The following is an 8,822-nucleotide window of genomic DNA, read 5'->3' on the forward strand; positions in this document are numbered from 1 at the left end:
ACTCTAGACCCATGTGGAGCTATTAGGCCCATGTCTCCCAGTTCTCCACCCCCCAGTCATAGTAAATGCCCTGCTGTCCTGCATGTGCCACACTTCACATTTGGGGTGGGGGAGGCAGTATGCTGTGTCTGCCTGGAGTGAGTGAATGCCTGTCTCTCGGCTGAGACTTCCGTGCACAGTTCTCGACTAGCCCCTCTCCCAGGTGAAATTAGTCTCCCTCCTCCAAGCGCCCATAACTCTTCCCACATGCCTCTACTATTAACACGTTCTATTATAGTCATCGTGAACACACATTAGGGCCTACTGCATGAACAGTATCTTATTAATCTTAAACAGGACCTGAGAATACCTCACCCAGGACTAGAGTTCAGTAGATGTTGGTTGAAATTGATTTGAGGGTGGAGGGTGAATAGTTCATTAGACATAAGTTTTTGGGTTTGCTTGTTTTTTTCTGTCATCCTTGTACAGGGGCCATGCTAATCTCCTCTGTATCATTCCAGTTTTAGTATATATGCTGCAGAAGCGAGCACTAGACATAAATTCGAGAGGCCTGCATGGATTATCTCAGTAGTTCCCGCCAAAGATCGTGGATCTTTGAGAGTCTGGTAACGAAGCCTGCAGGGCCCACCAAAATTGAAAACTTGTGTTTATCTTAAAATTTTGTGCATAGCTGGCTGTGTCTTCCAGAATGCATTAATGCTTGTTATTCGAATAATTTTCAAGTAAAATGAACATGGCTAAAAAAGCTCTCCTCTTTCTTTTGGGGCTTCTTTTATCCTCTGGCCTGCCAATAATCCGTGTGCACAGGCGCCCAGGTTGCAGGGACCTGGAGGGCTCCTCCCCTGACCCTGGGACCCAGGGCACCATCTGGTTGGCTTTAACTAGAAGCCCCAGGAGAACCCTCCTCCCTCCCCCAGGCAGCTGGGTGATAAACACACAGCCTCTGGCATGACTCTGCCCCCCAGTAAACAGTTCAGATAAGTGATGATTCCAGAACCCATCCATTTTCTAATCTTTCTCCAAAGTCTTTCGGGATGACTCATTCTGTGAAGTGAATTGCAGGGTTTTTCCATGATGTTCCTTTGTGTTTGTTACTGTTTTCATTGTTTTCGGGACTTTAGCATCCCTGCCGTGTGACTTCCTTCTGGTCCTCATGGGGCACACCTTTCTCTTCTTTGCCTGAGGAGGGCCTGAGCATGTGCCCTAGGTCTTTGCTTCTGTTTGAGTTTGATCTAACGCTCTACATTTTAACTGTGGTGGAGAGGAAACCACATGGATTTTTAAGTCAGGTAGGGCTGGTTTCAATCCTAGCTCTGCTATTAACTGACTGTACAATACGGTACAGTGTAACCTCTTCCAGTCTCAATATCCTCCTCATCAAAAATGCACATTCATATCCACTTCCCAGGATGTTGTGAGAGCTAAATGAGATTAGGTTTCTTTTTTTTTTTTGAGACAGAGTCTCACTCTGTTGCCCAGGCTAGAGTGAGTGCCGTGCCATCAGCCTAGCTCACAGCAACCTCAGACTCCTGGGCTCAAGCAATCCTGCCTCAGCCTCCCGAGTAGCTGGGACTACAGGCACGCACCACCATGCCTGGCTAATTTTTTCTATATATATTAATTAGTTGGCCAATAATTTCTATTTATAGTAGAGACGGGGGTCTTGCTCTCGCTCAGGCTGGTTTCGAACTCCTGACATAGAGCAATCCGTCTGCCTTGCCTCCCAGAGTGCTAGGATTACAGATGTGAGCCACGGCGCCCGGCCAGAGATTAGGTTTCTTACTCAGTATCTGGCACAGAGTAAATACTCAATAAATGTGAATTTTCATTTTCTTCGTTCTATGAGAGTATCTAGATCTGTGGTTCACACCCCTCAGTCAGTGTTGGTGCAATAAGGAGACAGTCACCATGAATCAGCAGACGGCCACTCCCCAGCCGAAGGCTGGGTCTGTGCCTCCACCCTTGGTACCTCCAGCTCCCGCCCATCATGGGATGTGGCACCTACTGGGGATTCGATCGATGTCTATCGAATGAATTAATGGATAGATGAGTGAGTGAATACGCTTCTCTAGAATGGTAAAGGATTTCAGATAAATAGCTAAGCTATGTCAAAGTAATCAAATAATTTGCAATATGTGAAACTCATCTCCAAAAATCTAACTGATCCTTACACCTCTGACACTATAATATGTTAATGAAAAGTCGGTTGTGAAAGTCTACAACGCTGAGCGAGGGGGGCACATAGAGGGAAGGCAGAGGCCTTCAGAAATTCAAGCACACTACCAGGCAAGAGCAGGTGGGCTGAGCAGATCACTGGCTTGCAGGAGTTAATTGTTAGGGCAATCAGGATTTAGGGAAGGCGAGCAGAGGAGTTGCCCTGTAATTACGATTGTTTCAGCATAAATATATATTTTTTTTCTGGCAAGTAATTGCTGTGTATCTGAGTTGCAGGGGTAGGTTCTGACTGCAGCGATGTCTTTGAGGAATGGCTCCGATGATTAAGCACAGCCTGGCATCAGCAGATGGTTTGCTGTGGTCCGTCTCAGGCTGAGGCAGCAGCCTCCCAGCGAGGCTGCTCCTTCCACGCTCGCCCCATCACATTCCAGGGCAGAGGGAGTGAAAATTGACTTTGCATATCTAAACAACACGAGAGTTTATTGGAAAGATATCAGAAGCTCATAGTTCCAGGAGAGACTGCTATGATTAAGCCAAGGAAGTGAGGAAATGCAGGGCAGAGTAGATGAGCCACCGAGGATGTCAAGGCCAGCCAAGGACGTCTGCAGGGCAGGAAACCCATCCCTTTGTTTCCCGGGCACATGAGGTGGGCCCCTGCCCTCTCTCTTCCGTTTCTTTCAGGGTTGAGAAGAGGCAAAGTTGTCCGAAGCAGGATATCCATGGACTAAGGAAGCGGCGCGGTTTCCCCTGTCAGCTCTGCTGCTGAAAAATGAGGGGATGACGGTAACATCTTCGTCATCTACCTCCAAAGGACCTGATCAAGCCCTCTAGGGGAAAAGTGGCCCCGGCAAGGTTAGGCCAGGCCTGACTTGGCAGTAAAGCAGGTGTCACAAACTGACATGCCTTGGGGACCAGCAGGTCAGGGAATACGTGCAGCCAGCTGGTGAGGGACAACACAGAATGGCGATACTTGTGCCAAGGTGGAGTTCAAGCCTGCCTCAGGCATCCAATCCTAAACACACTTCATATGGCGATGGGATTTTACTTCTTAAATGTATTGACAGAATGGATTCCTCAATGGACTTCCTATTTTTTTTTTTTAAGACAAGAGTCTGACCCTGTTGCCCAGGCTACAGTGAGTGCCGTGGCATCAGCCTAGCTCACAGCAACCTCAAACTGCTGGGCTCAAGCAATCCTCCTGCCTCAGCCTCCCAAGTAGCTGGGACTACAGGCATGCGCCACCCTGCCCAGCTAATTTTTTCTATATCTTTTTAGTTGTCCAGCTAATTTCTGTTTTCAGTAGAGACGGGGGTCTCTCTCTTGCTCAGGCTGGTCTCGAACTCCTGAGCTCAAACAATTCTCCTGCCTCGGCCTCCCAGAGTGCTAGGATTACAGGCACAAGCCACTGCACCTGGCTAAATTATTTTTAAAAGGCAAATTGTTGATATCTTCAAGGACTTGGAAATTCTTAAAAGCAATGTAATTTATTTGACAAAAAAATTTACTAGAACTTCTAGGAAAAAATGCAATAACCAAAATATGTACATACATATGTACATACATAGACACTATCTTCAATGGCTAGATTTAACAACAAAAGAAATACAGCTAAAGAGAGAAGTAAGGAATTGGCAGATAGGTCTGAAGAATGTACTTCCAAGAAATAAAAAGAGAGGAAACATAGAAGAGCAGATATAAGACATAGAAAACATATAAAGAATCTGGTGTTCAGTTGGGTCCCGGCCGCAGTGGCAGCGGCTCTCTTCTTCTCACACTCTCCCTGCCGTCACCCTTTTGCTTCTGGAAACATGGCCTCTTGTGTGGCTGTCTCTGATGGCGTCATCAAGGTGTTCAATGACATGAAGGTGCGCAAGTCTTCGACACCAGAGGAGGTGAAGCAGCGCAAGAAGGCAGTGCTCTTCTGCCTGAGTGAGGACAAAAAGAACATCATCCTGGAGGAGGGCAAGGAGATCCTGGTAGGTGACGTGGGCCAGACTGTTGACGATCCCTACGCCACCTTTGTCAAGGTGCTTCCAGACAAGGACTGCCACTATGCCCTCTATGATGCAACCTACGAGACCAAGGAGAGTAAGAAGGAAGACCTGGTGCTTATCTTTTGGGTCCCTGCGTGTGCACCCCTTAAGAGCAATATGATCTATGCCAGCTCTAAGGATGCCGTCAAGAAGAAGCTGACAGGGATCAAGCATGAATTACAAGCAAACTGCTATGAGGAGGTCAAGGACCGCTGCACCCTGGCAGAGAAGCTGGGGGGCAGTGCTGTCATCTCCCTGGAGGGGCAAGCCTTTGCGAGCCCCCTCCGACCGCCTGCCTGGAGCATCTGGCAGCCCCAGACCTGCCCCTGGGGGTTGCAGGCTGCCCCTTTCCTGCCAGACTGGAGGGGCTGGGGGGATCCCAGCAGGGGGAGGGCAATCCCTTTACCCCAGTTGCCAAACAGTCCCCCCACCCCCTGGATTTTCCCCCTCCCTCCATGCCTGATGGTTCTGGCCTTCGCAAACCGCTTTTGATCTTCTGATTCCTCTTGGGTTGAAGCAGACCAAGTTCCTCCCAGGCACCCCAGTTACCAATGTTGGGGGCGGCTGTATTTTTTTTAACAACACCCCTACTCCTCACCTGTTCCATCCTTTCCCATGCTGCCAACTTCTAACCGCAATAGTGACTCTGTGCTTGTCTGTTTAGTTCTGTGTATAAATGGAGTGTTGTGGAGATGACCCTTCCTTTTTCTCTGGTCAGCCACTCATGGAAGCAGGACCAGTAAGGGACCTTCGATTAAAAAAAAAAAAGACACAAAAATAAAGAGGCTCACTAATGGGAAAAAAAAAAAAGAATCTGGTGTACATTTCACCGGAGATGCAGAAGGAGTGAGGGAGGACAGACAGTGGCAATGCTGAAGACAGACTGGGTGACAAGGTGGTCTTAACAGCGCTGACCAGCAGTAAGGGGCTGCTGTAAAGAAACAGGTGGATTACAGCAGTCCTCAATTAGAAAAAAGAAAAAAGAAAACAAACAAAAAAGAAACAGGTGGTCTCCGTGCCAGTGCGAGCTGATGGCTCCTTTTCCTTGGGATCCGAAAATCAGAATCAAAGGGCTCCACTTCCAGTCTCCTCCCTGGCTACAATAGTTCCCTCCAGATGTCTTCTTGTTTCATCTATTTTCAGTAGGTCCTTATTCAGTGTGAAAAAAATAAAAATCTGGTGTTTATTTTGGATCTCACACACATAGCAGGCATAGTTTCTAGACCAAAATATATAATTCAGTGATCAAGAGTTTTGAGGCTGGGCGAGGTGGTTCACTCTGATAATCCCAGCACTTTGGGAGGCCAAGGAAGGAGGATTGCTTGAGGCCAGGAGTTTGAGACCAGCCTGGGCAACACAGTGAGATCTCATTTCTACAAAAACCAAACCAACAAACAATTAAATTGCACTTGACATGTGTGCTGGGAGAAAAAAAAGAAAGAAAGAAAAACAAAAAATAAAAAAATTAGCTGGGCATGGTGGCACACACCTATAGTCCCAGCTACTCGGGAGGCTGAGGCAGGAGGATTGCTTGAGCCCAGGAGTTTGAGGTTGTAGTGAGCTATGATGATGCCACTGTACTTTAGCTGGGGCAACACAGTGAGACCCTGTCTCAAAAAAAAAAAAAAAAAAAAAAAAAAGGAGTTTTGTGTTTTCTGTCACTGTTGCTGTTAGAGGCATCTGGGACAAGGAATAAATCTCTCCGGAGTCTCACAGCAGGCCTGCCACCTACATTGTGGGATTTGTGGACTGCACAAAGGTGCCTACTAAGAGGATGGGGGCCTGAAATCCAGCCATGGACCTGCTTGCCAAGCAGTGTGTCCCAGCTAAGGCCTAGCAGAAGGGTGCCTTCTACCAAAGGGGCTACCCCAAGCTGCAAGTGTTACATATGCCCAGAACAGGCCTCTTTTCTATTTTGCACAAAAGCACTCATTGCTCAGTGGTTTTCTGCCAAATCGTGCACTGAGAAATGTCTAACAAGAGACAAATCCATTCCCAGGTACTTCGCCAAGGCCAGCGGAGGCTAGGAAACAGTGGTAGAGTGTGGCTCGCAGGATGGCTGACTGCCAGGTTTGCCCCGTGCTAAGAGGTTTTCCGACACGTGTTGCTGCCATGCTAAAGTCGGGACGGTCCCTGCAAATGTCACAGCTGAAGTCTCCCCATACAAAGTACGAATATAGCAGAATGCTCCGTGTCAAACTCAGATATCTTGGCTGACTTGGAAAGTCACTTCTTTTCTCCCCACCCGAATCCTCCCAAAGAGCAGGCTTGTCTGCTACTCCTGTACTCTGTGCGCCATTCTGTTCCCTTTTCCTGACTCCCGCTGCCTTCCCTCGGAGCACTCATTCTCTGCTCTTTGGACCCCTGGATAATCAGTTCCTTTCCCAATCTGGCCTCCAGTTCTACTGTCAGTTTTCAGTCTGAAAGGATGATTCTTGGCAAGCTCATGGGTGAAGAATGACCAGACATGCCAAAGTAAGGCAAGCACGAAAATGAGGTTTATTGAGGAGAGAAAGATAGGATTATAGAGCAAGAGCAAGATACAGGTTTATAGAGCATGGCACACACGCCACAGATGACGAATGACCCCATCATCACTGCAAAGGGAGAGCAGAAGGAAGGGCCACGAAAGGGATTGCTTATGGTCTGCATCTTGCTCTATGGTGCCTGGATTAGGGGATTGGAACCTCCCTAGTGGCTCCGACATCACCATGTAACCCCTTTGATTGGACAGCTGGGAGTTGTGTGACCTGAGTCTTACTACGCAAATGGGTTGTTCTAGGTCAGTTTCTGGATTCTAGGGAACCTATGCAGCTTGGCCCAAGAGCTGGAGAGTCTTCTGCATTCTTTTGCAGCTGGCGTCCTGTTATTTATGATTGGCAGCTTCACAGGGTATTTCCTCCTCCCCCAGGTATGGAGAGGATTAGGGTGGGGCAGGACCAAGATGAGGGCCTGGGGTCCACCCTTGTTTTTCTTCCTAGATGGGGCAATTGCACCAAGGCAACAGCACCCACTTTCACCCCTTGCTATCTACCCGACACTACCGCTGAGCTTCAGGTTGAAGCAGAAAAATATTAACATTTTATGGTACTAAATTTCTTGCCAGGGTATTTTTCTGTCCATATTTTTATGTAGTCCAGGAAAGACTGTCAAATTTTATATCTAGCTTTTTTTTACTTATCATTATGACATGAACATTCTATTAAAATGTTAAACACACTTTTTCCTAGACACAATGTTCATTGACTATATTGTATTTCTTTTCCTTGAGACAGAGTCTCACTCTGTCACCCCAGCTAGAGTACAGTGATGTCATCATAGCTCACTGCAGCTTTGAACTCCTGAGCTCCAGCAATCCTCCCACCTCAGCCTCCTGAGAAGCTAGGACAGGTGCACGCCACCAAGCCCGGCTAAGTATTTTTAAATTTTTTGTAGAGATGGGGTCTCACCATATTGCCCAGGCTTGTATCAAACTCTTGGCCTCAAGTGATCCTCCTGCCTTGGCCTCCCAAAGTGCTGGGATTCACCGGGCACCACACCAAGCCCATTTCTTTTATTTATTTATTTATTTTGAGACAGAGTCTCGCTTTATTGCCCAGGCTAGAGTGAGTGCTGTGGCGTCAGCTTAGCTCACAGCAACCTTAAACTCCTGGGCTCAGGCAATCCTCCTGCCTCAGCCTCCCGAGTAGCTGGGACTACAGGCATGCACCACTGTGCCCGGCTAATGTTTTCCATATATATTAGCTGGCCAATTAATTTCTTTCTATTTATAGTAGAACAGGGTCTCACTCTTGCTCAGGCTGGTTTCGAACTCCTGACCTGGAGCAATCCACATGCCTTGGCCTCCCGGAGTGCTAGGATTATAGGCATGAGCCACCACACCCGGCCCCATTTATCTTATTAATCTGTATTTTGTGAATTGATTTTTCAGTGAAACTTCAAACGACAAAAGGGAAACTTTTCCCTGGCCCCAACCCCTTCAAAATTATTTAAAGTACAGACTTAAAATTTTTCACGACAAAAAAATAAGTATGTGAGGTGACAGATATGTTCATTTGCTTTGGGAATAACACTCCCCAAACCATGCTTTCCTCTAAAATGCACAACAGTCAGCACAGAAGAGGACTTCTGTGACTGGGTGACCTCTAACTCAATGTCGATGTTATCTACCTGGAGATACATCAGATCCCACAGGTTGAGGGCTCGGTCTCCAAGATAGTGCCCCAGGCACTGGTCACAACACCAGGCCTCCAGAGCTTCTGACAGACCGGCTTCAAGTTGAGGTTCCCACGACCTCCCCCTTTGGGTTTGATTAATTTGCTGGAGTGGCTCACAGAAATCAGGGGAATACTTAAATTTACCAATTTCTTATAGAGGATATTACAAAGGATACAGATGAAGAGACATGTAGGTTGAGGGGAAGGGGAAGGGGCCTCCATGCCCTCCCTGGGCACCCGACCCCCAAGGAACCTCCGAGTGTTCAGCTATCTGGAAGCTCTCCGTCCTCTTGGGTTTGCGTGGAGGCTCCATTACGTAGGCATGCTTGACACCCGTGTAGAAAGGTGACTGGCCAAAAAGCACATGATCTATACTCAGCAAGGCCTGTCTGCTCAG

The 8,822-nt window shown here is 47.6% G+C and overlaps 1 non-coding gene and 1 pseudogene across 1 annotated transcript; one reads left to right on the top strand and one right to left on the bottom strand.

Annotated features, from left to right (window-relative positions):
- Positions 1-423: 423 nt before the first annotated feature.
- On the bottom strand, positions 424-530 carry LOC142874944 (U6 spliceosomal RNA). The gene has a single exon (XR_012922531.1). It is a non-coding gene; the product is annotated as a U6 spliceosomal RNA (small nuclear RNA).
- A 3,439-nt stretch (positions 531-3,969) lies between these two features.
- LOC105872701 (cofilin-1 pseudogene) lies at positions 3,970-4,990 on the top strand (annotated as a pseudogene).
- The last annotated feature ends 3,832 nt before the right edge of the window (positions 4,991-8,822 follow it).

Source organism: Microcebus murinus, chromosome 1, assembly GCF_040939455.1.
Source record: "Microcebus murinus isolate Inina chromosome 1, M.murinus_Inina_mat1.0, whole genome shotgun sequence".
NCBI classification, from domain to species: Eukaryota; Metazoa; Chordata; class Mammalia; order Primates; family Cheirogaleidae; genus Microcebus; species Microcebus murinus.